This window comes from Amblyomma mixtum, chromosome 7 (genome assembly GCF_055824585.1).
Source record: "Amblyomma mixtum isolate Tamu chromosome 7, ASM5582458v1, whole genome shotgun sequence".
Taxonomy (NCBI): domain Eukaryota; kingdom Metazoa; phylum Arthropoda; class Arachnida; order Ixodida; family Ixodidae; genus Amblyomma; species Amblyomma mixtum.
The window spans coordinates 54,522,005-54,544,287 of record NC_143018.1 but is presented as its reverse complement, the minus strand read 5'-3'; positions in this window follow the sequence as shown (position 1 = coordinate 54,544,287).

Genomic DNA, 22,283 nt, shown 5'->3' with positions numbered 1-22,283 from the left:
TCCAACCAAGTACCACTGATACAGCTTCTTTTATTTGCCTTAAAAGAAAGCCCGCGAAATACAAAAAGAACCACGTGATAGGGAAGCAGTTTCAGCGCTCCCAGACGACTGATCAAACAACCACATTCGCTTATCTTTGCAACGCTGTCCCGAACTGGGTTCGGCGTTTTGCGATGGTTGCGAGATATACGCCAGCAACTCTCGCATGGGCGCTAGGGCGACCGCTCCTTCAGCGCGTGACGGTGCAAGTTCGGCGGCACGGCCACATGCCTATCACTCGAGGCGAGGTTTCGCGTGAAAAAGCGCTCCATGCGAGCCGCGCTTCACTTTCTTGAAAAGCAGCGCCCGCTTACTTTTCATGACGCGTATCTCGCCACCACCTCAAAACGCCGAACCCTGTTCGGGGCAGCGTTGCAAACATAAGCAGATGTCGTTGCTTGACCGGTCGTTTGGGAGCGCTGAAACTGCTTCCTTATCACGTGGTTCTTTTTGTATTTCGCGGGCTTTCTTTTAAGGCAAATAAAAGAAGCTGTATCAGTGGTACTTGGTTGGAAACACCGCAACCGGTTATTTTTCTATGGGATCTACAATTCCTGCATTGACACTTTCTTCCTAAAGGCAATAATTTAAAAGTTAGCTAATCAGTCTCTGCTAATTAATTACGTTTGCACAATAAAAAAAATACCGCAGACTAGGACACGCGACTGGCAACAACCCTCAGTTGGTCTCACGGGGCTAGGACACTTCGTCTTTTTTAAAAGCTTGGTTACTTTTAGCTGGGATACCCTGTATAGCCTTCATTGATTACAAGAAAGCATTTGACTCAGTGGAAACCTCAGCTGCCATGCAGGCATTGCGAAATCAGGGTGTGGAAGAGTGTTATGTGAAAAATATTGGAAGATATTTATAACGATTGCACAGCTACTATAGTTCTCCATAAAGTCAGCAATAAAACTCCAATACGGAAATGTGTCAGGCAGAGAGACACGATCTCGCCAATGCTATTCACTGCCTGCTTACAGGAGGTATTCCGGGGCCTGAAATGGGAAGAGTTGGGGATAAGAGTTAATGGAGAATACCTGAGGAATTTGCAATTCGCTGATGACATTGCCTTGCTAAGCCACTCAGGACAAGAACTACAAAGCATTATTAATGAGTTAGACAGGCAGAGCAGAGCGGCGGGGCTAAAAATTAAGATGCAGAAAACCAAAGTAATGTTCAACAGCCTAGCAAGGGAGCAGCAGTTCGCATATGGTAGCGAGGTGCTGGAAGTAGTAAGAGGATATGTCTACTTAGGGCAGGTAGTGACCGCAGATCCGGATCATGAGAGGGAAATTACTAGAAGAATAAGAATGGGTTGCAGCGCATATGGCAGGTTCTCTCGGATGATGAATGGTAGTTTACCAATATCGTTCAAGAGAAAAATATACAACAGCTTTATCTTACCGGTACTCACCAATTGGGCAGAAACGTGGAGGATGAGTGATTGTATACGCACGACGTCGTGTTCGCCGACCGGAGGTTTGTACATGCACGACGTGATACGCTTGCGCCATCTGACGAGAAAAACCAATATCAACTTTGTTTCTCCGTGGCCTTCGTGATCGGCTCCGGCGGCGAGCTGCTGCTCTTTGCTCTATCGCGGGGGCCACGGTCCCACCGCTCCGTCCCAGCCTGTAATATAACACTCCACACACTGCAATTACGTTAAGTCCTTTCGCTCGCATTTGTGTTTTTTTTTTACTTTTCTTTTTCCTAACTGCCGGCCCCAGAGGAAAGGCGGTGGGAGTGGTGAAAAGTCGTCCGCTTAGCGCGTTTGAACTTGTTTGTTTACGTCAGTTTTGTTTACAAAATTGTCAGTCCAATGTTTCCAATGCTGCTACAGCCTTGCTGCGTCCGGAGCAAAATGTGTGTGTATGTGTGTGTGTGTGCGTGCGTGCGTGCGCGCGCGCCTGTAGCCTGTACAGATGCGTGTTCCAGAATAACAAAGCCGCTAATAATCTTTCTTGGCCGCCTAGACGCAGGCGCCTCGGGCGCGACCGCGAGCGCCCGCACCCCGCGCGCGAGCGCTGCTTCGTTTTAGAAGTTTCAATGATGGGCGAAATACGAAACGAAGAAAGCAAGCAAGCGCGCACTTATGCTGCCGCTACACATGTGTAGCGGCAGCTCCTAAAGGCGATGCGCGTCGATGGCAGGCTGGACTACGGAAAGGGAGGCCGAGGGCGGCTGCAGCCGTTGGGAAGGGGTTTGAAGCTCCGATGCCAGACAGGCGAACTATAACGAAGGTGGTGAGGCGGAAAACCAATTGCTTAAAAAAGCAAAAGGTGCACGAAGGTCGATCTGCAGCTCGGGGGCCGGCCAACCAGCACATATAGCTAGGTCGCTTGCCAAAAAGCGCTGCCGAATGCCGCGCGGTATCTACTGGAATAGTTTAGAAGAGGCAAGCGGTGTACGAGCGGCTAAGGCGCGCCTCGAAGGAACCGAAAGACGGGAGATATGTGGCGGTGAGGGAAGGGAAATGGTTCAAACAACGTTATAACTTTCACTCTGACGTCTTGCACTCGTGAAAAACACTCAAGTTAGAAATTTCCGAACTTGAAAAAGTGCTCGTTCACAACGCTGTATTTAGTCCCGAACAGTGTATTCGTTCTGACTCGGAAAATCTCTGAACGCTTGTTTCGCGAACTTCGCAAAGCTGTCATACTTCTCCCCTAAGCAGATCTCCATCACGGCAACGTCGAAATGCCTGTCGTCCACGCTAAGCCATGGGCGAACTGGTCGAGGCTGTCGAGCATGGATGGGGGAGAGAGAAAAAAAAAACGCAGCACGCGACTACGCGCGGCGAGAGCGAACGCCAATTTTCGTCGCTAGACGGCGCAAGCGACCCACGTCGTGCGTGTACAAACCTCCGGTCAGCGAACACGACGTCGTGCGTATACAATCACTCGTGGAGGATAACAAGGAGGGTTCAGCTTAAATTAAGAACAACGCAGCGAGCTATGGAAAGGAAAATGATAGGTGTAACGTTAAGAGATCGGAAGAGGGCGGAGTGGGTGAGGGAACAAACGCGGGTTAATGACATCTTAGTTGGAATCAAGAGGAAGAAATGGGCTTGGGCAGGGCATGTAATGCGAAGGCAAGATAACCGCTGGTCCCTAAGCATAAAGGCGTGGATTCCAAGAGAAGGCAAACGTAGCAGGGGACGGCAGAAAGTTAGGTGGGCGGATGAGATTAAGAAGTTTGCGGGGATACAATGGCCGCAATTGGCGAAGGACGGTTAATTGGAGAGACATGGGAGAGGCCTTTGCCCTGCAGTGGGTGTAGTCAGGCTGATGATGATGACTGGCCAGCTACTTTCAGACGTCACGAAGTTACCGTAACAGCGGCGAAGCGCCCGAGTGGCACCGGCCCGTCAGGAAGCTCCGCCCCACGGGGAATCCTCCTTTTTCGCACAGCTGCTCTGTGCACGTGCTCCCCTTAAAGCGCTGCTCCTCTCGTCCTCCGGCTCCACAGGTTGGCGACAAGGAGGATATATATATCCTCCTTGGTTGGCGACAAACCACCAGCTCCTACTGCGCATGCGCAGTTAATTTTAATGACAGACGCAAGCGACAGATGGCGGCAGCTGTCAAGCGCACGCAGCTTCGCAGCCGCAGTATGCGCTTCGAGGAAGCGGAGCGTTCTTGTGCCTGCGGCGTACGTCTGTTTTCAACGAGTTTTTTCTCACTCACCAGAGGGCACCACATCTTGGGAAAAAGGCGGATTTCCGCGTGATTCATGGAGATGAGGAGTGAGTGCAGTCGGCAGAGGAGCGCTGACCTTTGAGCGCTCAGACAAGAGAGGGAAAAACGCGAAGCCGCTGAAATTCATACTTTGATTTCAGATAACTCCGCTTCTAGAAAACGCATTTCGAAAATTCTTGCTAGAGGATTTTCGTAAAGACACGTCTTTTAACTTCCAAGGCATATCGAAACTTTTTCACTTTTTTTGACAATGTTTCTGGGCCCCTTTCGGTAAACAGGTCTACACAGGTATGTCATCAGTCAACTAAATAAAACAATAAACAACGCAGCCTGCATTAGCATTCTCCAGGCAAGACGTTTGAAAGATGTTTACTGTCAGTGCCAATAACGATCCCTGGTGGGAACTGAAAAAAAAACTGCGGACTAAAATCACTTTGAGAGCAGAATGCGGAAGAATTAGGTTTCACATTTGTCGCAGCTTTTGTAGCAACTTTTGTGTGTGTTTGCAGCAGTTTTTTTGCGTCCATATCAACCGCCACATTCAAACTAGGTATCGGCTATGATGTCAGGCTGCGGACATTTGCGTATATCGGTTTTTTTTTCCTTGCACAGCAGCAGCCATGTTATCGATACATGCGACCGAACGATACCCAGAAAACTAGTCCGCCTTCAGGTGTGCTGCGAAAGGCGGGCGCTGGCAGATTACCTCCTTCATCTCTAATGTGCGCCATTATTGCCTGACTTTTCACTCCATGACAAGCCCTGTTGCGGGAGAGGAAGACAGTCGCAACAAGAGCGCCAGTGGCCAAAGGGCACCAAGTGAGGGTCGTTTTTTTCTTTCTCCAGTGCCGTATGCTCCCTTACTGAAACTATCCACTTCTCTTTCAAGCGCGTTCCCTATTGTACACATGCTGAATACCAATAGGTATTTCGCTTCGCTAGTTGGTCTCTCTATCGCTTGCTTCTGCGTGCTGGTAGAAACGTTAACTCTTGGTGCGAAAACACTGCGGCGTTACAGGCGGGGAACGCGATATTCACGGGCAGCTGTGTTTGGTGGTCAGATAATTGGCATTGGCTTAGCACAGCTATGCCAGCATATAGGTAGCGAGAGCTACAGTTCCCCCCTGGTTAGGCATGTTGTCGTATCACCTCAGCTTTTATACACGCAGCTGCACATACGCAGTTTACCCTCGCGGCCGAGCTCTGACGTCATGCGCCGCGTACCTGCTGCCCTTCTCCGGTTGCAGCGCATGCGCATTCATGCGCGGCGCATGCGGGCGTAGTTGGGTCAGCGCGGCCAACATCTAAGGTGTTAGCGCGGCTCCTCGCGCGGCGGCGGTGGCGGACTCTGACATCGTGCGCCGCGCACCTGCTGCTACTCTCTGGTTTCGCGCATGAACGCTCGACTCGGTAGCGTAGTGTAGCTCTCGCTACAATATAATTTTCTTGATCACAATCTTCTGGTTCCTTCTCTGTTGAGCGTTCAGAATGTCATTACGCCGTCATTTGTGACGCCACAGTGCTCAGGTAATTCAGTGTGGGGTGTTATACTGCCGTCAGGCATAACACCCCACATAAAGGCGTTACCGGAGTGTAATGCGAGATTCAGGGTTAGCAGTGTTCGATGAACAATATGATTTTTCTTGACCACCATCCTTCGGCTCCTTTTGTGTTGAGGGCTCGGAATGTCATTATGTGGTCATATGTGACGTCACTATGTTCCGATAATTCGGGCCGGATTGTTGTACTGCCGTCAGGCATAACACTCCACATAGAGGCGTTACCGGTGTGTAACGCGAGGTTCAGGGGTAGCTGTATTCGGTGGTCAATATAATTTTCTTGATCAAAATCTTTGAAAGGAGGGTAATAGCACTTCTGTCTCAAATAATGCACCACCTAGCCCAAATTGAAGTTTATCGCAATCCTTCGGCTCTTTCTCTTTTGAACGCTCGAAATGTCGCTATGCGATCATTTGTGACGTCACTGTGTTCGAATCACGGTTTAAGAATACATTTAGATCTTGAAGGTCACCGCCCTCCACGCTGGCGAGCGCGCACAGAAAGTTGTCGCGTTCTAATAGCGGATTTACCCAAAGGTATTGCCACCACGATTGCAACGCGAAGGTGAACTTTGCGTGCATAAAATACGAAAAAAAAACAATGGAGACAAATAAGTCGCCTTAAATCGCAATTAATTAAGTCAAAATTAAGTCAGAACTATCGCTTGACGCAGGATTTCTAGTCGACGCAGTGTTTCTCGATTTTCAAAAGCATTTGATTGGGTTCGTCATCATGGACTTCTGCTCAAACTAGCTCAGCTTAACATCCCCCTAAGTGCTCGTTTTGATTAACGACTTCCTATCATCTAGAACACAGTTCCCCTCGGTTAATTCTAACTCCTCCTCTACCTGTGTGACATCTGGGGTATCACAAGGTAGCTTGTTCGGACCTTTGCTTTTTCTCATCTATATTAATGATTTACCTGCCTGTGTAAAACCTAGTGATGGACTTTGCGCTGATGACTGCGTAATTTACAATAACATTACCAGTGACAGTGACTGCCAGTCCCTACAATCTGACATGAACGCAGTAAGATTATGCTGCTTATCCTGGTTTATGACATAACACGTTTCTAAAATAAAACAGATATCTTTCACTCGTCTCACAGCTCGCATTACAACCACTGACATTCTTAACGACAGTACTGTAGAAGTAACAAAAGCATACAAGTACCTTGGCGTGCACCTTCACTTTGACCTAACATGGCATCACCATGTTGACCTCACCCTATCGTCTGCTTACCGCTCACTTGATCTTCTCAAACGTAACCTCAGACATGCCCCTATACACGTTAAAAAACTGCCTTATGTAACTCTAATACGCCCTAATATCGAAAATGCTGCGGCTATTTCGGACCTTGAACAAGCCTACGTTATCACTCACATGGAATTCTTGCAGAACCGCGCTGTTCGCTTCACATTTTCAGACTACTCACCCTTCACAAGCGTTACAGAATTAAAAAAAAATGTGCCGAGCTGAAAGATTTGTCACGTCGCCGTAAACTTGCTAGTTAAATACATTTCCATAAGCTTTATCACCACCCACCCCTTCGAAGTGATTTGCTTCAGTCACCTCGTGCCATCTTTCCACGCTGTGATCATTCTTTCAAAATTAAGCGCGTGAAGTGTCATTCACCGCCTTACGCCAATTCATTCATTCCCCGTACTCTCATTGAATGGAATAATTGGCCATCAGTCATCGCCACAGAAACTGACATCGAAAAATTCCAAGAGCTTCTTTGCTGTGACAGAAATGTGTAAAGTTTGATCTTTCTGTTTCTGTTCATTTTTTTCTTTTTGTGTTATGCCGTATGTTTAAACGTTTTGTTGTTGTTGTTGTTGCATTGCACTTTTTGCTCAAATGTATCGCGTTTATTAATAATTTTATCACCACCCAACCTGTGTAATACCCTCCTCTGGAGGACGTTTAGGGATAACGTGAATGAATAATTAAATAAAGAGTGGAATGCGATAACATTAGATTTCAGATTTGCGGAAGCTTCTGCTGCAACTTCTGCGTGTGTTTGCGTCAGTTGCTTTGCAAGGTTTATCAAACGCTATATTCAGACTGCTAGATTCAATTGTAAGTATTCGATATGCTTTTCAGCTGCTGGCGTTTTCCTAGCGGGTAGGTTCTGATGACGTCACAAAGTCACGTGACCTCTCTCTACCAGTCTTTAATTTGACCTGCAGCCTGCCGCGGAGCACAGGTTGGCCTCAATGCGGTGACCAGGTTGTGATTACGTCACAAGGTTATGTCACCTGTCTCGATCAATCATTAAATTAAGAGCATCCTGCCACGCAGGCTGAAAACCGGTGAATAGGTTACCACCCACCGCACTTCAAGATCACACACAAGATCACAAGATGTCACATGATCACATGGCCTTGTGAACCACTGCGCTTGTTGTGCTCCCTTATCGTACTTGTTTGTATGTGCAGTACTGTGTTGATCGTCGCTGACCGAGTCACGCAATTTTTTAAACTAAGCGAATTTCGTGAGAGCGGACATTAGCCGCATTTTGTTGTGACAACAACTGTAATGCTATCGAATTAAAAACACGATTGTAAAGCGAAGATCGCCACTATCGGTGAAAAATTAATAAAAGAAAGAAGAGGTATGCACTGTGAGGAACGATGGCCCCAGTATACGAAAAGATGAGCAGAAACAAACGAATTAAAGTCCCTCAACGAGTGGCTGTCGAGCTCCCCCTCTGTTTCAAGAGAGCCACACACAAGATTATCAAATAAGATTGAATCTGAGATAAGTACAGAGTACCGCCGTGCCTCCACTACGTCGACCGCGCGCTTTAGACGCCACGTCATAAAAACAAAACTCTCAGTCACCCAACCATGCAGCGAATCGTGCCTCCCGGACGTCAGTGGTCGTCGGCGGCAACATTTAACGAGTCGTCATTTTCCGCGCAGCCGTCAGAAAATCGCACGAGGTCGATGTTGCGGGAAAATCGGTCAGATAGCGATACCGAGGAAAGTAGCGAGAGCGCTTTTTCCAGTGCAATAGCAAAGCCAAGCTTTCGGTGCGCCCGAAGCGGATTACCGCCGTGAGCTCGGCATCGGCGGGGTAGCGAACGTTGAGGGAGTCTACCGAACTTTCAGAGAACAAAACGGTGGCCTTCGCGATTTTTCAAGTCGTGCATGTTCTATTGTATTAACATGGCAAGATACCTGGAATCTCTTCGGCGAGTAATGTCAAACATTCAGGCCGCTGCTTCGATATGTGTTGATCTATATTTGTGGCTCTGAGAAAGAGGAGGAGGAAAAAGACTTTAGTGTGGACCGTAACTTCCGTTGTTTGACTAATGGGACATTATAACTGCATTTTTGTTTTGTCAATGTCAGCACCTGAATAGTTCTTGCATTGTGCTTGCCTTACACTCCTACCCCGTGTTTTGGAGTTCTCGGCGCAGACATCCGGCTTTGTTTCTTAAATATTGAGTTTGTTCCGGATGGCCCATACAAAGCCGCTAACACTGAATTGTAATTTTAAGGCGGGTAAATCTAAAAATGGTTTTTATTTCAGAATGGGTTCGAGTACAGCGAGGAGTTCAATTTGCCAACGCCTTTGCCGAAAAAAGTTGGCTACACTGCACGCATTTTTGTATTCCTCGACGCAGATCAGTAAGTGAATAATACCAAAATTTTCCTTAGCAGCATTTCTTTTATTATACATTCAAGGCAGTGAGGCGCTACAGATGGGACAGGAATAAATTACAGTACAGTCATATATAAAAAAATCACTGAAAAGAAAGTTCAGAAAGGTGTTAGCACACAAAATATAACGCACGAATAAAACACCATGCTATAAAAAAAAGTATGGAATTTACGCAAATATTTGTTACAGAAAAAGATGCTGCAAACAAAATCTTTGGTATTGTGGAATAAAACAGGTTGTGATCTCGAATATAGGCATGACAAGAAATGTGGTCCCAATCCTGCAAATTTCTTTGCATGAAGAAATGAAGCTAATAGCTGTGCGGTTGTACTTACGTACAATAACATTAGCAGCACTGTTCTGGAAGAGATCAAGTGATTTGATGAGCGTATCAAGACGTAGGACACCGTATAGTCAAGTTTAGTACAAACAAGTGTTTGTACATGAAATGTTTTGCAGAAGGAGCGAGGGAAAAGTTTCCCCAGAGGTATGTTATAACATGCGGATGGCATTACTGGTGATGTGGTTAACATGAGAAGACCAGGTATTACATTGTAAGTGATATAACACCTTGGTGCCGGTATGAGTTTACAAGGTCGAAAACTAAGCCGCCGAGATAGTAAGGAGTAGGAGAGAAAATTTTTATTTATACCCGCGATATTTGGCTCTTAGTAATATTATGTTTTATTTTCCACGCAGTACACCAATCATAAATAACATCAATGTCAGACAGCATGCGGCACGCAACCTTCATTGTTATTATTAATTTCCTGAAGGATAACGCACTTCTCGGCATATAATTGTATATCACATCAAACACCAGGTCCTTAATGCAAAACAGGAAAAGAGTGATCGTAAGACGGAACCTTGCGGTAGAGCAGCCTGGACAGGCCCAAGGGATGAGTTAAGACTCAAGTCCAGCTTTCTCAGTGAAAAATTTTGAATATTCGAATAATGTAAATTCCTCTCACAGAAATATTGAAGGTAACTGTCCACTCTTTCTATGTATAGCAAAATTTTGCTTTTAAAGATAGTCCATGGACCTCGTAAGCAGTTAAGACTGGCAAATAAAACGAATGGGGTACATATAGGATAGCAACAACGTTAATAGAAAACAAATGCAAACCTGCCGACGGAATATCTGCGGATATAATGATTGCTGTAGAAAAATCTTGGAATGTATGAAAAAATATCGTTCATAAGCAGTTTTCCGTTCACAAATGCTTTTGTCCACAATTCTCGGGCATGATCGGCGCAACAAACTTGCGTCCGATTAGCTTCACCAAACTGAAATTTCACCCGTCAATCGGGTAAACGTTCTTGTACACTATTTCCACACACAGCATGCCCTCAGTGCTGCGCATATGGACCGCAGTATTGGAGAATTATCACTTCCCCTTCAGAACGCTCATTCAGTGGCGATTTCATAGCTCAGTAGTCTACCCAACCCATTCCCCTTCCCTGGTTACTCACCGTCAGCAATCGCCGTGAGCCTCTTTACCAAGAATAAAAGAGCTGAGAAAAGTTAGCTCGACAGGAGCGCCGTTGCAGGCAGGGTTCGTGCACCATAAAGCGGTTTTAACGCACACCTCTGAGCCACCGCATGCCAAGGCGCCTGCGAAGAGGGTGCTGTATATTTCTTGCGTGCACGCCTAAAAAACGAAGCTAAAGAGGAAATAAGAGTGCATCTGAATGAGACGTTTCATTGCGTATCTTTTTCCGGGAACAGAATTTGAACGAGTAAAAAGAAAGTGAAAGGCTGTAGCCACAACAATCGGGAACTCCGGTAACTCCACCTATGCGAGGGAATTCTTCGAGCGTCCTGGTGGCTTGGCACTTTCACTTGTAACCCCACTGCGATGAGCAGTAGGGTTGAAAAAGGAATGCTAGGCGGTACATTGCCGTTATGCCCTACTTGCATCGCATTTCGCACAACATGAAGAAAATTGGGAAACGTGTTGGAGTTGAAGTCGTCTTTAGTGCCCCAAAGCGACTTTCCCAGCTTTGCAGAAAGGTCAATGAAACTCGTAAAAAAAGAGAGTATATGCAATGTCAGGCACCAGAAGAATTTTGTGCAATGTACCGATTCAGTTGTTTATTCCATCCCTCTGTCCTGTGGAAAGCAGTATATTGGACAGACAGGGCGTTGTTTAAATGAAAGACTAAAAGAACACGATTACAACGCAAATGTCCAAAAGTGCCGTCACATTGGTATCCATTGTCGGGACTGCAAAGATGTAGAAACAGGATGTGTGCCACACTTTGAAAAAACTCGGGTAATGGTCACAATCAGAAACACGAGGCCCCGTGAAATAGTTGAGGCAATCACAATAGCTGCGTTAAAAGAACAGTGCATTAGCCAGCCTTCAGTGTCGCTATCTGAGAAAGAACTCGCCTATCTGGCAAAAAATTCGAGGCACTAGCATTTTAACTTCCCACCTTATGCATCCGTCTTTTTTCCCGCGAACTTTTTCCGCTATTTGATACACAAGACTTAACCTTATGTTTCTGTGGGTTTTACCTTTTAGCTGTTAGTTTTTCCGCGGTGTTTTGTAAATTTTAGCTGTTAGTATTTTTGCCGTGTTACTTGTTGGCATTTTATCTTTTTCATTTCCATTGCCCTGTTAACTTTATTGCTTTTATCGCTTTTATTGGTTTTTACCTTTTTGTTTTTATCTGTTTTATTATCAGTATCAATTTTCATCTTCACGAGGTCTGGCGTTTTTCCTTGTTTTTTCCCTGTTGTTTTCCTTGCCTCCATTGAAACTTCTCACCTTCACTTGTTATATTAGTTAAGATCTTTGGGTTTGCTTGTGTCGCTTGTCTCTTCATGACCTTGTAGATTCCACTTGTTCCTTCTTTCCTTGTGTGGCACGCCCCCCTGACATGGCTATATATATATACGTTGCATTTGTACTTCCGAAATAAAGTTGTAAGTTCAGCGCTCCTGTCCGTCGTGTTCCGCCTTTTTCTTGTCCGTTGTGTTTTGTGCGCTGGTTCCTTCAGAGGCATTACATCACCGTGACAGCACCCTAATGCAGGCAAGTAAGAGATGTCGTGGTGTGCCGGTGACACCCAGGCGGCGTGTTGTGTTGCTCCTACGACTCTGACGCCAAAAATGAGCCCCCACGGGCCCAAGCGGAAGGCATGGTAGAGAGAGGGCAGCTTGATCGGCTTCTTGAAAACAAAGAGCTTGCCAACATTTCGACAAGAGGACTTGCCCTCGTCCGAGCACAATGCACCGGACGCTCTGGCGCTCAGAGCTAGGTGCCGTAGCGAGACTAGGATATCCGGCGACTCCATATCCCAGCGTAGGCGCCGAATATACTTCGCAGTGGGGAACGATGGCGGCCAAAGACGAGCCGCGCAATGGTAGCGATTTCCGAATTAATACGCGCTGCTCTACCCAACGTAAGCTGCATACATGGGGGAGGGCTTCATTTTTGCGATGTCAGCGGCGCCGCTTCTGTCTTTTGCACCGTTTATCCCCCAAGCACAAGCAGTAAGTTCAAGTCGCCGCTGAATTGGTCGATTAGCTACGGACAGGGAATGATTATCTGAACATCCATACCACGCTCTCGTGCAGAGACACCAGGTAGTACGCCCTCATGTGTTCGGTCCCAAATTCCCTGATGCTTTTTTTTCTGCTTCTCTTTTCAGATTTCACAGGCACTATGGCATGAATATTGATCGGAGACCGATAAATATTTCTTATCAGTAAGCGACTGTTTACCTCACCGTATCATACCGAAGGAGGTCCCATAGTTACTTTGTTAGGGCCTCGTCACTGAATATATCAAACGAGAATTGTGGCAGCTTAGGCTACATAAAATGAATATATGCCAGCTGAGCATATACTGATTAGCATAATAATGATAATAATGCGGATACACAAAAGGAGAGCAAACGCTGCTAAAGAGGAAAACAGAAGTCATGTAATAGAAAAATATTCAAACTACTACCATAATGAAGTTTCATTAAGGTATTCGATTATAGAAGCTGTACATACATAAGACGGAAAAAAGAAAAAAGCACTCACAATCAGGCTCCTTAACTAAGAATTTCACGTTTAATGCATTATTGGAAGTTCGGGAGTTAATTTTTTGAGTTCACTCCGTAAAGTGTTCTAGACAGCAACTGATCGCAATTGAGCTCACTGCTTGCCGTAATTGGTTCGTACTTTAACCAGCTCGAAGTTGTTATAGAGCAAACTGGGTTACGTTGGCGTTTGCATGATGACACTACACGGTTAGAGTAAGAGACATCTGATTGTAAGAAAGTCTGTACATGAGAATAGCAGGAGAATGCTTAACAAGCTCTCATACTGAGACACATGAGGAAAGCCGACAGCCACCGAAAAAAAAATGAAATGTAATTAGGCTATGTGGTGACTCACCGTCAGCAATCGATGTCAGCTTCATTACCAAGAATGCAAGAGCTGAAGGTCGAGTCTCTGCACCATAAAGCGGCTCTAAAAGACACCACTGAGCTATGCACGCCATCCTAATTGGCCTGCGAAAGCGGTGCAATATTTCTTGCGCCAACGCCTAAAAAACGACGCTAAAGAGGAAATAAGGTTACATCTGAATACAAGGTTCCAGTCACGAGGATGCATATACGTATCTTTTTCCCAGGAACAGAGTTTGAAGGAGTAAAAAGAAAATGAAAGGCTGCAGCGGCAACAATCGGAAACTACGGAAACTCCAACTATGCGAGGGAATTCTCTGAGCGCTTTGGTGGCTCGGCACTTTCGCTTGTAACCCCACTGCGATGAGCAGTAGGGTCGAAAAGGAATGCAATGAGGCGAAAGCGGTTTGCATATGAAAATTTGCGTTCCGCCGCTGGCTTCGCTAACCGCAGAGGTAGTGTGCGTGAACAAGGACCGCCACGTGTTTCTTCGCGGCAATGACGCTCTCGACCCCGCTGTAGTTTCATGTCGACACCGAATAGGTCGATTAGCTATGGACAAGGAATAATTATCTGAACATCTATATTATCTTCACACTCCCGTCCGGAGACACCAGGCCCTACGCCCTCAAGTGTTTGGTCCCATTGCCCTGCAGGCGCCAGGTGACATGTTAGGCTTATCTTACCTGATAGTTTTTTTTATGCGAAGCATATTACTAGAGCTACACTACAGCCCGTCGAGCGCGGCGGTGGAGCTACCATTGACCTTTAGCGTGACCACGTGACACCACGTGACAACATGACGTCACAGCAGAGGAGAGATGGGCTGCCGGCTCGCGCGGTCGGCCGCGGCGGTGGAGGCTCCACATCAGAGGCGCTGCAGCTGACCACGTGACGCTACAGCAGCGGTATAAAGCTGAGCTTGCCTCGCTCTCCGGGCACTTACGAGGCGGCCAGGTGTTGGGATGCTGCCTAGAAGCAGGGCTGATTTGAACGAGAAGCGAAAGCTGCAGCGTGCCACAGAGACCGATGAAGAGCGGGATGAACGTCAACCAAGGAAAGCCATGTATTACCAAGCCTAGCCATCAATATGCTTCGCATCTGACTAGGCTTAACCTTAGCTAAGCCTCAGCCATTTTTTTCCTTCTCTTTACAGACGACGTTCGGGATATGCCAGTCCTCGGAGAATAACACTTATTCCCTTTCCGTAAGCAAATGATTTCTACAGCACATCTTACCGAAGGAGGCCCAAAGTCGAACTCATTGATTATATCATATGAGATTTCTGGAAGTGTATGCAGCATGAAACGATTGCATGCCAACTGAGTATATACTAATTACCATAACAATGCAGACACGTAGAAGGAGAGTAAAGGCCATTAAAGAGGAAACAAAAGTCATGTATTATATTACAAAACTATTCAAACTAATTCCATAATGAAATTTGAATCAGGTGTTCCTAGTATAGCAGCAGTACACGTTGTAAGAGGGAAAGAAAGGAAAATAAAAAACAATCACATGCAGGCACCTTAACTAAGAATTGTATGCCGCCGCGGTGGCCCAGTGGTTATGGTGCTCGGCTGCTGACCCGAAAGACGCGGGTTCGATCCCGGCCGCGGCGGCTGGAATTTCTTTGGAGGAGAAATTCTAGAGGCCCGTGTACTGTGCGATGTCAGTGCACGTTAAAGAACCCCAGGTAGTCGAAATTTCCGGAGCCCTCCACTACGGCGTCTCTCATAGCCTTAGTCGCTTTGGGACGTTAAACCCCATAAACCAAACCTAAGAATTGTATGTTTAAAAAATTTTTGGACGTTAAAGAGTTAACATTTTTTAGTTAACTTCGTATAGTGTTCCAGACAGAAACTGATCCGTAATTGGTGCATACTTTGGACAACACGAGATTGTTATTGAAGGTTGTCCACATGGCGGTTGTCCACAGAAGGTTGTCCACATGGCGAAGTTTTGATACGAGGTTAGTGTTGCTTGTTTCTGAGTTATTAACTGCGGCATCATCGGCATATACATGTCCAACATTCTCGGATAAAAATTTTGAGAATGGGAAAATTGTATGGTACTATTATTGAAATCTTGAACTTAATGGTGCATTCTTCTGATATGCGACAAAATCTTTCTTTTAAAATTTTTAATCGATCGCATCAAACAGTTAAGACTCCTTAGAAAACCAATTGGATATGCTTTTGACGATAATGAAAACATTAATAGAAAAAAATCTACGAGTGCCGTTTGGTGATCTGCGGGTATATTGATTATTGTAGTGACGACTTATATGAAAAAATTGCGTTCATAAATGGGTCCCGGCTCAAAAATGCGTTTCCCCGGAATGGTTGGGTCTGGATATGCCACCATAATGCGAAAGCATTTCTCCTCATGAGTGGCGTGTACCGGACCTGTCAGCAGAGCGTGTCGCAAGGCGTGTCATCAGAGCGTGTCCGCACGAAAATGACCACTCCAGGAAAGAAGTTCGTCGGAATTTCCGTTCTAGTCCAGACCCTCTGAACGCCCGGGAGGCATGTTACGCACACGCCGCGAAGGGTTCCAGGAGCACGAAGAGAATGCATTCTGGTGTGTACGACAGTAAAATGTGTTGGAGGGCCGCGGCGGCTGAATTTCTTGAAGGCGAAATTCTAGAGGCCCGTGTGCTGTGCGATGTCAGTGCACGTTAAAGAACCCCAGGTGGTCGAAATTTCCGGAGCCCTTCACTACGGAGTCCCTCATAGCCTGAGTCGCTTTGGTACGTTAAACCCCAATAAACTAAACCAAACTAAACCAAAATGTGTTGGAGATATGTACTGATCTCTGACAAAAATTAACTGCTAAAGCAATTACTGACGTCCTCCCAGGGTCACGTCATGAGTGTCACTTGTCAACAATGACTAGCAAAAAAGTTGCCGGCGTAATCCGACGATCATCTGATAAGACTCATGTGACAACGACGACTAGCAAAAAAAGTTGCTGGCGTTCAAACGTAAATGCTGCCGCCTTTCTTCACCGCACCAGACTGCAGTGCACTACAATTTTTAATACATTACCAATGGGTAATGAGTTAACATAAATTAAGAAAAGCAGGGCACCTAGAATTGAACACTGTAGCAGGCCTGAGTAAGTAATGACATCAGAGTGAATTAAAACCTGAATGCTAAGAGTGCAAGTAATTATTTAAAAGAAATAACAGGACACCGGTGTCACCTCCGCGCACTGATGGCGTGCACTCTCAGACACCCCTAGAGCGTGTGGGGGTAGCGGTCTCGGTTACAGAGGAGATGTCTTCGGCTCAGAGTGGCAAGGTCTGCCAGAAACGAGCTACCAAGCGACAAGGAGTGTGGTCGTTTGGCGAACAGCTTTCGCCGGTCGCAAGCCAAAGAATGGGTCAGAGCCAAAGATTCACAAATAAAAACAAACTTTAAGAAACAATACAGAGGGTTGTGCAGTCACTCGTATGAGCATATACGAAGTGATTTACAATACAAATTAACTCGTGCAAAGTAACGCTAGAGAGAGACTACAATACAAGAGAAATATTGCACCTAAAGTGCACTAACACGGTACACTAACACACATGCACTAACAGGCAAAGTGCACTGAGTGATACTGCACTAAAGTGCACTAACACAAAACGGCGGCACGAGCTGCCAAACAGCGGTCAATGACCTTTATGTATAGGCAAGCGCCGTGTCTGTTCGTTTCTTCGCGCCAAGGCACGCGCGCACATACATACAGTATTAACATGTACATTTGAACTCTAATTCTCGCGCTGGGCGAGCGTCCTCATTGGTCAGGCGAGGAGACCTGCTTCCAGAATGTTCGGCTTTTTTCTGCGACCTAGCGCCGCCGACAAGCGAGAGAAGTGGAGACGGCATCACAGTGCGTGCTAAAGGCTACACCTTCTCCGTTGGCAATCAGCAGGTTTTACTCCAAAATTCAATTTTTCGATAGCGCGCGCGCGCATGTTTCCCTTCGCGCCGCGCCAACTAACATAGTGGAGCGGTCAGCAGCACACATAAGATTAGGCACCCTTCGGAGTGCTTTTCTTGGATTAATTTCGACCACCTGAGGTACCTTAGCCTATATACCAACAACGCACAGCCCATGAGTGGTTTTTCACATTCTGCCACGGCTGAAAGGCGGTCGCTGCAAAGCCGGGGTTCATTGCTGAGACGTGTTTAGAGGGCGAATTTGAAGCCGACTGAGCTAGGGTGGTTGGTCGGGGCTAGCAGGGGGAAACTGATCTCGTTTCTTCGAGTCTCTTTATGGTTTCCCGTCCTCTACTTTCAGGTATGCTTCAGTGATGATGCGCAACGCTGACGGCTTCGGCATATCATCAACTGTGCTTTTCACCGATGGGTACATTAGTCATGTACTCACGCCTTACACTGTATATGATATAATAAATGGGGCTAAACAGGCTGGTACGAGGCACCTGAATGACCAACCCACCTCTTTGGCTGTAAGAATTGAAACTGATGCTGTCCTGAAAGTAAGTCTTTAGCTTTATTGTTTTCAATCTGCTCCGGGCTGAGCTGATACCCGGGATAAGCATTGACTATGCGATACTGTGTACAAGCGGGAAAAGTTAGAGTAAAGATCAGGTTCTTCTTCTTCTTCTTTGCACCAGAGGTGCCCCGCCAGAGGCGGTTGGCAACTCGAAGACTGAAGCTTATTTCTTCGCACCAGGGGTGCCCCGTCAGAGACGGTCTTGCGATGCGGTGACACGCAGGGATCAAGGGAATGCTTGAAGATTTATATACAGATAATTACATTGTATATACAAGTTAGATACAACAGCAAAAAGACAAACAACCAAAAGGTGGAACTGGCTAATACTAGGGGAGGCCCCTACTCGGCGTAGCCGAAGATGCGTAGCACCTTACCTTAGCCCAGAACCTCGCTTTCGGCTCCGGGGTCCGGTTTTGAAGACCTAAAGACCCAGCCCACATTTCGTAGCAACCAATCATGTTACACTCCTCACATGATTGGTTTACCGAGAGCATGGCCAGCCCTCCAGCTTCCGTAGGGCAAAACGCCCTTTCCATAGCACAAAAAAAGTGAAAAACAAAGACAAATACACTTTCGCGCCAGCACGTGCGCGAAACGGTACCGCGGGGCGGGGGACACCCGTAGTTCCCGGCGCGTTCGCGAGCGGCCGCGTTCAAAGGAAGGAGACGCTTCGCTTTGAGCGCTCCCAGCCGCGTTCCAATGGCCCCGCGTACACTAACGATCCCTTACAGTTAGCTTTGGTTTAACTACTGTTCAACCTGATTAGGGAGCAAAAGCTGTGGTGTATCGGGTAACTAGACCCGGTTCGGCGTCTGTAACGTTGAGACAGTTGCGGACAATTTCTCTACTCGTTTAATTGGAACACCTGTAATTTAAAGGCTCATAATTCGTTATTAAGGAACGCCTGAGTACATATCTCGAAGATACGTTTGAAGTGTCCTCGTCTCGCATGCCGAGGGCCGGGTTCGATTCCCACCTACACTGCAATTTTTTTTTATTAAGTGAGGCCGCTTCAAGGTGATGCCTGCGCCGTGACACGACCTTCAAGGTTTATGCACGAGAAGTGGAGCTTTCGCTCCAAAAAAAAAGAAACTCGGACAATCTGCGCTCCGTTTACACGGCATTCTTCTTCTTTTCTTTTCTTTTCTTTTCTTTATTCAATACTGCAAACCTTATACAGGTCCAAGCAGGGTGGGTAAAATGACAAACAAAACAATAATAACAAAGTTAGTAAACATCAAAGTGTGGCGAAAGGCAATAAAGAATCATTCCAGTCCGTTACTGTGCGAGGAAAAAATGGAAACTTGAATAAATCTGTTCGTGCAAAATACGGCGTCAGAGAATTAGGATGATGGTGGCGTGTATACCTCGACGTTGAAAGTGACAGATATGGGGCAGGGTTAATAGCTGATTCTTGTTTCCAAAGCAAGTAGAGAAATTCCAAACGTAAATTTTTTCTTCGTTGTGCAAGACATTGAATACCATTAACCTGCATTATTTCAGAGGGTGAGTCATACGGGGAAAATTTAGAGTAAATAAACCTTACAGCTTTTCTCTGTACCTTTTCTAGGCGGGTGATATTGTGTTTAGTAAACGGGTCCCAGACAACGCATGCGTATTCGAGTTTCGGTCTAATCAGTGAATTGTAAGCAAGTAATTTTACGCTAGGGGGAGAAGTTTTAAGCTTATGTCTTAAAAAGTATAGTTTGCGGAGTGCGGAAGAGCAGATGTTATCTATATGTAAATTCCACTGTATCAATGGCCAAAATTCCGTCATCAATGGCCACCACACAAAACACAGAACGAAGCACATAGGTAGATGAAGCGTCGAATGCGTTACTTTACAAAATACTTTAGTGAAGTTCTGACTATTTATCGCTTGAGCCTGCTGTTTTGGTTTCCTGAAAGAAAAAATGAACACGAAAAGAAGAAATGAATCTGAAAATTTCTGAAAAATGCGGGTTCTCTTGTATGCTCTTTCAGCTGTCTTTTTCTCGCGCTGAAGGAAGAAATACTTTCAGTATTGATCTGCGTTCTACGCATGCAGTCATTTTTCTTTTGCAATCAAAACCATTAGCGACACGTTCGATGAAAGTTTTGCGGCCTAGTGTCAGCGGACAGCAGCAGTTGCACACCATTCGCGGTGCGCGGGCTACCAGGTGGCGCCAGTGCGGTCAGCTCTGGGTGAAGGGCTCGCTCAACACGATCACGTACCTCTCCTTATTTTAGCACTCTGGGGCCAGCCAGCATGCTGCGGAAATAAATGCAGAGAGAGAAAAAGACAGTACTCCCCACGTATTGCGCAAGCCCCGTCCTGAAGGTAGGCAAATCTGTGCCCACAGATTTTTTCACCATGGACGCTATTCGCCAAGAAGTGGAGGAAGGTGCGATGCAGTAAAACCGGCAAATAAGCAAAGTCTCGGAAAAATGAATTCACGATGTTTGCCATTGCTGGAAGAATTGAGAAATCTCGGTCAAACGAATTCATGACATTTGCGCTTGCGGGATGAATTGAGAGATCCCGGGAAAACAAACTCATAAAGTTTGCGTTTGCTGGATGAATTGAGAAATCCCGGCAAAACAAATTCATGATGTTTTCGATTGCTAGAGAATGGACAAATACCGGCAAAACGAATTCATAAGGCTTGCTTGCTGGATGAATTGAGAAAAACCAGTGAACACTTTTACACTGGCCACGCGTGTTTCCGGACGCCGACTAAAACCCAACCAACACTGTTCCCCAATTTCGAGTTATTGATCAATTCGCTCCCGCACTACCAGAAAAAAAAGAAAAAGCTCGCCGTCCCCGTAGCTCAGAAAAAAAAACGCACTCATATGTATATATATCCTTTGTGTACAAAATCATGTGAACAAATACCATGAAAGAAAGGAAAAAAAAGTACCGATAGCTCAGTTGGTAGAGCGATTGCTCGTGAAGCGGTGGCCCCAGGTTCGAACCCCGGACCAGGACGCATTTTTTTAACTACGAAGTTTCTGAGGAAGCTATATAGATTTCCTTTGTAGCCGCATGGCTGCGATCGTGTGGACGTCAGTGAGTAATTGTTCCCTTATTACAAATCTACTTAACCTTGAGGAATTCCCATAAAGCATTTGAACAGGGAGAGTAATGCTTTCGCGTTCCAATACACAAGCAATCGTATCTCTCTATACGAATTTTTTTCCTGCTCGACTTCCTTAACGCTTCACTGTTCTTATATAAGGAAACTGAAAAGAACCATACACATAGCATTATTACAGAACTATTGCCCTTTGATTCTGTATGTTTTCCTTCGCTGTCGTTTTACACCGCGTATACATAGTACAAAGTTCTGGATTCATACCTCGACAGAGCAGTTAAACTGTCGCACCACATACGGCAAATCAATACCGCAACCACTTCCGCACGACACCGGACACCTTCCATACGTTACCCAGCACATGCGCCACGAATTTGTAGTCCCCTCTATGCGCAGTAGCTCCAACTAGGGCCAACCTAGCGGAGGGGAAGAAGCGGAGCAGCCATTGAGATAATTGCAGGTCAGTGAGTGGGGAATCTGAGAAGTGCAGGGAGCGTGGAGCGGGAAAAACGCTGTCTGATTGTAGTGGGGGAGTTCGGTGAAGGAGAGCCCGTGCGTAGGTTCTGCAAGGATCACGCGTGTGGAGAACACATATAAAACATGGCGTGTCAAATCCTAGCGCATACTCTGGATCGATCATGTCTTCAACCCTCTTTACTCTACTTATGACTGCTCTATCCAGACAGTTATCCACAATCCCCAACCTTCTTCAAAAATTCTGCGCAGACGACGTTATCCTATGATACGAAACCGGTTGTGCAGAGGACGTCGAAACAACCCTCAAGGAACCATAGGGAACAACTTACACAAAGCACGACGTCAACCTACAGCAAAAGTGGGAACACCTCCTGAGTGGAGGTCTACGGAATTATTTCGACCCACTGTGTATCCTAACATAGGCTGACATCCTATTCACAGCAGGTACAGGCGTACGTTCGTTTATCACGCGTACACCAACCTAAAATATTACTGCCTCTCCCGCAATCGAGAGCAGATGCAAGCATGAAATGTCACGGCGTCGTCGGCAAAGGCGAGCAGTCTTCTGCTGTGGCGTATAGCTCGCAAAGCGATCGCTTTCCGCAAGACGCTTCCTACCTCTCCTTTCATAGGCGCCACTGCTCGGCTTAAGCAAATGTGAAGGCATTGAAATCCAGTACGATGCAGAAGCGTATGCGGCCACGACGCGACGCAGCCCTGACAAGAACGTAGGTTTGGTTATGTTTAGTCCCCGAGCGTGTATACAACCTCCTGCCAAAGGGGGAAAGGCCTTGAGCTGACTCGGCAGCACAGTGACGGACTTGATCCCAAAT